Genomic DNA, 7,234 nt, shown 5'->3' on the forward strand with positions numbered 1-7,234 from the left:
AGTGAAAATAATTAAAGGGGTGGAGAGTGAAAACTCAGGAAAAAGGTCAAATGAGTGTGGGTTATTTATCAAAGACAGAGGAAAATGAAGGTAGGCCAAGTATCTTGAAACAAGAAAGACATTTTCTTAGGAAACCAGAGGCCATTGCTCTTTGATACAAGGATATATCACAGAAAGATGGTCTTAGATGATGTCTGAATATTAGGTCAGACTTATGTATGTTCATTACATTTTCAAATCATTAAAATTAAATAGTAAGTTATCAGCATCATTTTCTAGTATGCCCCCAAAATAAATTATCTCTACTTTATCAAATTATTTCATCTTCACAATAATTCCAAAAAAAATTTTTTTTAATTCTCCAGGAGCAAATAGCCCAAGATCAATTAGCTGTTGACCTTGACTCAGAATATATTCTGGGACACCCTAGGGTCTCTGATTTCCCCCACTGCTACCTTAGCCCAAGTTCCTCCTCCCAGAACCTCCAGGTTGGCTCTTTCTGGTAGAGAAGGGCTACCCTAGGACTTTGGGTAGAATGATGATCAGTTTTTCATTTAGATTACTGTGAAAAACAGAGGATGGAATGCCCCAGAAATAACACATCCAAATTTGACAACTTTGAAGATTTTTATGTGGGTGCCTGAGTAGATGCTGAGGCCATGAAATGAGTTAGATAATGTCTAGCGATAAGTGATGAGAGCAACTTTTGATACACTGAGTTCCAGGACCCTATGAGTCATCTAGGCAGAGCAGTCCATTAGGAAGCTGGTTACGGTACTTAGAAACTTGGGTAAATGTCTGCACTCAAGGGTTAAATTCAAATATCATTGCCCAAGTGCCAATGTGGCCTTTTAAGGCAGTGTAGGAGCCATGATGGTGTCTGGGCACAGACAGAATCCTGTGGAACATCTGGAAAGCAGAAAAGAAAATGTTGGAGTGGAGTAGAGATACTTACAACCACAGGAACATATACCAGTAATGAACATTTATGTATTGACTAACATGGTACTGACAAACCAAAGAGACTAAAAAGTAAGTAATAGCAAAAGTATTTTAATAATATCAACAATGATAATATACAGTATTAAGTATTTGTAACAATATTAACAATTCAGTGCATTATCTGCATGTACATATTCACATATTAATAAGGGATATGTATTTTCAAATGCCCATTGTCCACTGATTAACCCATGATCACAGTTTGACTACAAAAAAACTCAATTTATTCCCTAATATACAGGTCACTTTCTTACCTTAAAGTAATAAAATTAGATATCAACAACAAAAAGAAAAAGAGTACTCTTTTAAAATTTAAAATCACAGTTCTAGAGAATTCTCAGATACAAGACTTGATTAAAAATAAATCTACAGAATAGAAGAAAATTTATATTGGAAATACTAAGACCAAAGCAATCTTTGTAGAATCAGAAGACATTGGTTTAGTGGAAGTCAAAGGACTAGAAGATCAAGAAAAGAACTATCAACACCATCAATAGGTACAAAAATAAAGACTGAAAATCTTTTTTGGATTTGTCAATAAAAAGGTCATTCATGATTTTGCCAGAATAATTTTTAATATTGTAATAGAATAATCTACACACTATTGGTAGAAAAACCATCTAAAAGGTGACAAAATAAGGATATAAAGTTGAGAATACTCTTTTCAAATGTTTAGATAGTATGAAAGAGAAATTTACAATAATAATTAGAATTTAAGATCAACAAAGACTTTATTTTTTTTAATTGGAGAAACGTAGGTATGTACGGATGACACACATGGGCTAACAGAAAGTAAAGAAAAGAAACAAAACAATACAAAATAGTTGAACAGATTATAGTAAGTGGGAATGCAAGATGTGGGCAGACCTAGACAGATATGGAGAAGGGAGTGAGGACCCAGGTGGAAGAGACCTTGAAGGTCCACTTCATCCTCACAGATGAAAAGAAGTTAAGGTCCCCATGGACAAATGTGACCTGGGCAATCTGTAGGGTGTTGTTTATTGGTGAAGGAAGAGACAGGATCATCTGAAATCAAGCAAGGTTGAGGCAATAAGATCTAAGCCAATGACAAAAAGTGCTAAAGTTATTAAATACTAACTAATTTAATCCCACGAAGAACTAAAACTATTAAAATGAATGATTTTTTATTATTGCCACTTTTAAAGATGTAGCATCCTAGCTTGGAAAGGTTATTTTAAAAATTCATCAAAGCCAGAGAACCAGAAAGTAAAGAAATGACTTAAGTCCAGGAAGACAGGCTTTAAAACATGTTAACACCACATATAAATGTTACATTAAATCTTTTTTTTTAATGGAGGCTTTAAGCTTGGGTCTAAAACCTATAGGTTTATAAAATCAAGTGTGGCTGATGAAATAAAATTGGAGTATATCACCAATTATCTCAGCAGAGTTCTGTTGTTTCTATTCGCTGAAGCCTATTCATCTCTGCTGGAGCCGTCCCTGCAAACTGACCCAACATACCACTCCTTCATCGAGGTAATTTATAAGCCTTTTGAGAGAGGCTGTGAAACTGATGAACCCAGCTGGCAGGGGGAGCAGGTCCTGTGATTGATTCACTCCCTGTTCTCCTGCTCAGCCATTTCACCCCAATCAGGCCACGCTGCCTGGTCCCCCATATCCATCCATCATCCCGTAAACGCCATCAGTGGTGTGGACCACAGGAACCATCTCTGGTGTTTTGTTTTCTTTTTATATGGGACACTTAAACACACTGTGGCTTATCTCTGCTCCTCACCTGAATGCCAGCTCCCAAGAGATATACCAAATGAAACCAAGTGATGAAAAAGATGAGAAGGAACCAGTCTCTCATGTGGCAGAAAGCAGATACTCAGAACCCAATCTGTGATGTCTTCTCTGGTGAACTTGTCTAATCAAGACATGGGTGGCAAAGAAGTCATGCATCTGCTAACATCTGCATCACAACAGACTAGCATTTCTAAATTACCTCCTCTGGAGTAACCTTTTAGAAAAATCTCCAAATACAGCAGCATATCTTTCTGATTTTTTCCAGAACACGTTTTATATGTCACTTTGAAACAGCTAAAAATATGCTGTCAAAAAACCAGCAGAGGTTTTGTGGGGAGAAAAACAGGCATATTGTCACAGAATTGTGTGGAAAATGTGTTTTTAAAAAAGGTGAAAAGGAGCATATAAGGAAAGAAAGCATGTTTCATCCATAAATCATAGCACGGTGCTGTTCTACTGTCCCCATTCTTACAGGCAGATATCAAGATGCTACTTGGAGTGGAAAGAAGTTGGATGGGAATTTCCTCTTTCATAAATGCACTGCACAGACCAGCCTGGTTGCAATCAGAGGAGCCCAATCCCCAGAATGCTGCCTGCTCATTCCCTGCCAACTCTCTCCAGGAATCCCCCCCACCAAAAAAAAAGGGAATGGCTTCAGAAAAGGGTCAATATTATAGTACAGGTACCTCTGGACCTCGGATGGTGCAGTTTGATCTTAAACCATTCATGAGATATGATCATTATTAAGTCAAGATGTGTCTAATGCACCTTACCTGCTTCACTTCCCAGTTTAGTACAGAGTGCATGGCAGAGCATTAGCTGGTTTCCTCGTGATCTCCACCTCTCCAGGCTCCCTGGGAGATGAGATTCATGGCTGCCAGACAACACAGCACCCTCAAGAGAGGACTGTGCCATACACAGCTAGCCTGAAAGAAGACCCAAAATCACAGTTCAGATTACGGTTTCTATTGAATGTGTAAAAGTTTCATGCCATTATAAGCTCCAAAATCATCAGTGGAGCCATCAGAAATCAAGAACCATCTAAGGAAGGCCTGGACCCATTGCCTCAGTCAGGAACCACTCTGAAGGGCCAGCCAAGCTTCTAGAACTCTCTATAGGATCAGCAAGCCCTTCAGTTGAGCCTAGGAGACCTACTCCAGGATCACAGCCTTCCCGGGAACTTGATTCATGGCATTTAAGAAATGGGGTTTACAGCAATTAGACAAAAGAAAGAAGTAAAAGGAATAAAGAAAGGGAATGAAGAAATCAAATTCTCATTACGTGCAGATAACATGATATTCTGTATAGAAGACCCCAAATATCTATCCACCAAAAGTCGTAATAACCAAATTCAGGAAAGTAGCTGGATACAAGGTCAATATACAAAAATCAATAGTCTTCCTGTACACAAACAACAGACTCACTGAGAGAGGAACCGAAGAAACAACTCCCTTCAAAATAGCATTCAAAAAAAGGAAACACCTAGGAATAAATCTAGCAAAGGAAGCAAAAGACCTCTACTCTGAATACTACAGCACTCTGAAAAAGAGATAGAAGAGGATATCAGAAAATGGAAAGACATCCTTTGCTCCTGAGTAGGAAGAACCAATATAGTGAAAATGACCATACTTCCAAAACTGCTGTATGGATTCAGTGCAATCCCAATTGAAATTCCAATAGCATATTTCACAGAACTAGAGAAAACAATCCTACAATTCATTTGGAAGAAGAAGAGACCTAGAATAGCAAAAGAAATTGTAGGCAACAAAGACAAGGTAGGGGGGTATCACAATCCCCAGCTTGAAACTATAATACAAAGCCACTGTGATTTAAAAAAAAAAACAAAACCCAGCATGGAACTGGCAAAGAAACAGTCCCAAGGATCAGTAGAACAGATTAGAATATGCAGAAAGAAACTCCAGACACACTCAGCCACTTCATCTTTGGAGCCAAACACCCTCAGGGGAGGAAAGATAGCCTCTTTCATAAAGGGTGCTGGAAAAATTGGGTTTCAACTTGCCAAAGATTAAAACTAGACCCATATCTCTCGCCATGCACTAAACTAAAATCAAAATGGATCAAAGATCTAAATATTAAAACAGAAAAACTAAACTGGCTGGAAGAGAGTTTAGGTAGAACTCTTGAAGACATTGGCATAGGAAAACACTTTATAAACAAAACCTCTGTCACACATGAACTAGCACAAAGAATCAAAACTTGGGATATCATCTTATTAAAAAGCTTCTAATGAGATAATTGACTACGTGAAATAGGAAGAAAAGGGCTAAAGTTGTAGGGAAAATGGGAAGGGTAGGGGAAAGGTAATAAGGGTAAAGAAAAAAATATGAGAAAATGAAAAAATGGAAATAAAGTGTTTGTAAATGGAGAGGGGAGGAGGGAGTGAAGGGAGGGCACAGACAAGGGGAAAAAATGAGAACTGAGACCTGTCATGTAAAGGTACAAGATCCCAATAATGAATGTAATTGTACTGTACACCTAAAATGTACCAATAAACTCAATAAAAGAAAAAAAAAGCTTCTGCACAGCCATATAAACCACCAACAGAGTAAAGAGATAACCCACAATGTGGGGGAAAAAATTCACTACCTATTTCTCAGACAAAGGTCTACTATTTAAAATAAAGAACTTTAAAAATTCAGACCTCCCAAATTTAAAGATCCATTGCAAAAATGGGCATCTGAAATGAAAGACCATTTCTCAGATGAAGAAGTAGAAACAGCAAATAAACATTTGAAAAACTGTTCAACATCACTGGTCATTCACCACCATGCCCGGCAGAAGTAATGCTTCTTTAAAAATACAAAAAGGAGGCTTGGCATGGTGGGGCACACCTATAATGCCAGCACTCGGGAGGCTGAGGCAGGAGGATCGCTGTGAGTTCAAGACCAGCCTGGACTACATAGTGAGTTCCAGGTCAGTCTCGACTACATAGTGAGACCCTTTCCCAAAAAAACAAAACAAAACAAAAAACACACACATATATATAAAGAAATACTATTCAGTCATAAGCAATGATAAACTAGAGACATTTATAGCCAGATGGTTGCATATTGAGACCATATTCTTAAGTGAAATAAATAGGACACAGATGTGTAAATACCAAATAGTTTCCCTGGTGTGAGACACTGAAAGTGTAAACGAGGGCCAAAATATATAATAGATAGTGTTAAATGGGAAGAAAGGGTCCAAAGGGAAGGGGAAGTGAGAGGGATATGGGAAAGTAAAGAAGAAAAAGAACAAAATATGAGAAAAGAAGGGGAAATAAATAAGGTTTTTGTAAATAGGAAGAGGTAGAGGAGTGTGAGAGAGGGAAAGGGAGTGGGAACAAACGAGAACCAAGATATATCATGTACAGGTACAATTTCCCAATGAAGAAAGCAATCCTAGTGTATACCTAAAATACACCAATAAACTTAATTAATAAAGAAAAGAAATGGGGCCTATAGAATTGAAAGCTAATTGAGATATTGAATGTATCAGGACTAAGTACAACAATAATTATCATGAAAGATTTTCTGAGCCCCCAAATGAAGAGAACCATCTAAAGTGAAACAAGAATGAGTCAGGTAAGAGCAATAACTTCTTAAATGCAACTCTCTCTCAGCTATAGACACTGGTAGAGTTATGAAACCAACCTCCAGTACATCACATCTGTCCAGGTGAGATCAGCTCAAAGCAGTTCATGGGCTCCCTGTCTCCTGTGTTTACCAGGCATTAGAAATGACTCCCTTAGTCTCAACATGCCTATAGAAAAACACACAGGCATTTTAAGAAGAACATCAGGAAGGAAGAGGAAGATGGGCAAATAAGAGGGAAAGTTTGCTGGGTAAGATAAAGAAGAAAAGACATCCATCTGACATGGACGTTGTGTTGGCTGGATTTCCATCACAGCGACGCACAGGTGAGAAAAGTCGACTTATGGGGAGGAAAGGTTTGTTTTGGCTCACAGTTGCAAAGGTTTCAATCCAGGGTCTCTTGGCACTGTTGCTTTGGACCTGTGGTAGAATAGTATATATCGTGGCTGGAGCACGTGACAGAGGACACCTATTTACCTCATAGAGGCTGGGAAGCAAAGAGGGGAGGAGGAGAAGAGGTCATAATTTCCCCTTCAAGGGTATGGCTCCAATGACCTCACTTCCTCACACTAGGCCCCACCTCCTAAAAGTTCCACACCTCCTAGTAACACTACAGGCTAGCAACAAACCCTGACACATTGACCTTTGGGGACATTCCAGATCCAAATTATAACAAGAATCATCACCCTTACTTCCTTACTCATGCTGCCAAGTTGTCTCTGCACTTTGGAGGTGGGTTTGTTTGCAAGCAGTGACCAGCAGTATCACAGATTGCCTGCACTTGCAGCTCTCACACCCTTCCAAATGTTTTTGAACTGCTTAGTTTTACTCACAAATGCCTAGAAAAGTAACTACAACTGATCAACTGG

At 38.5% G+C, this 7,234-nt stretch overlaps 1 long non-coding RNA gene across 2 annotated transcripts; it reads right to left on the reverse strand.

Annotated features, from left to right (window-relative positions):
• Positions 1–638: 638 nt before the first annotated feature.
• Positions 639–6,816, reverse strand: LOC104874782. 2 transcript variants are annotated; one of them, XR_783872.1, is made up of 5 exons: positions 6,738–6,813; positions 6,426–6,534; positions 3,543–3,695; positions 2,759–2,890; positions 639–909 (listed from the first exon to the last, which is right to left on the reverse strand). It is a non-coding gene; the product is annotated as an uncharacterized LOC104874782 (long non-coding RNA). The 2 variants fall into 2 exon arrangements; XR_783871.1 differs by lacking the exon at positions 6,426–6,534 and having other exon boundaries at positions 6,738–6,816.
• Positions 6,817–7,234: the final 418 nt, after the last annotated feature.

The sequence above is a fragment of the Fukomys damarensis genome, unplaced genomic scaffold (genome assembly GCF_012274545.1).
Source record: "Fukomys damarensis isolate Sample0158 unplaced genomic scaffold, DMR_v1.0_HiC HiC_scaffold_16, whole genome shotgun sequence".
Classification (NCBI taxonomy): domain Eukaryota; kingdom Metazoa; phylum Chordata; class Mammalia; order Rodentia; family Bathyergidae; genus Fukomys; species Fukomys damarensis.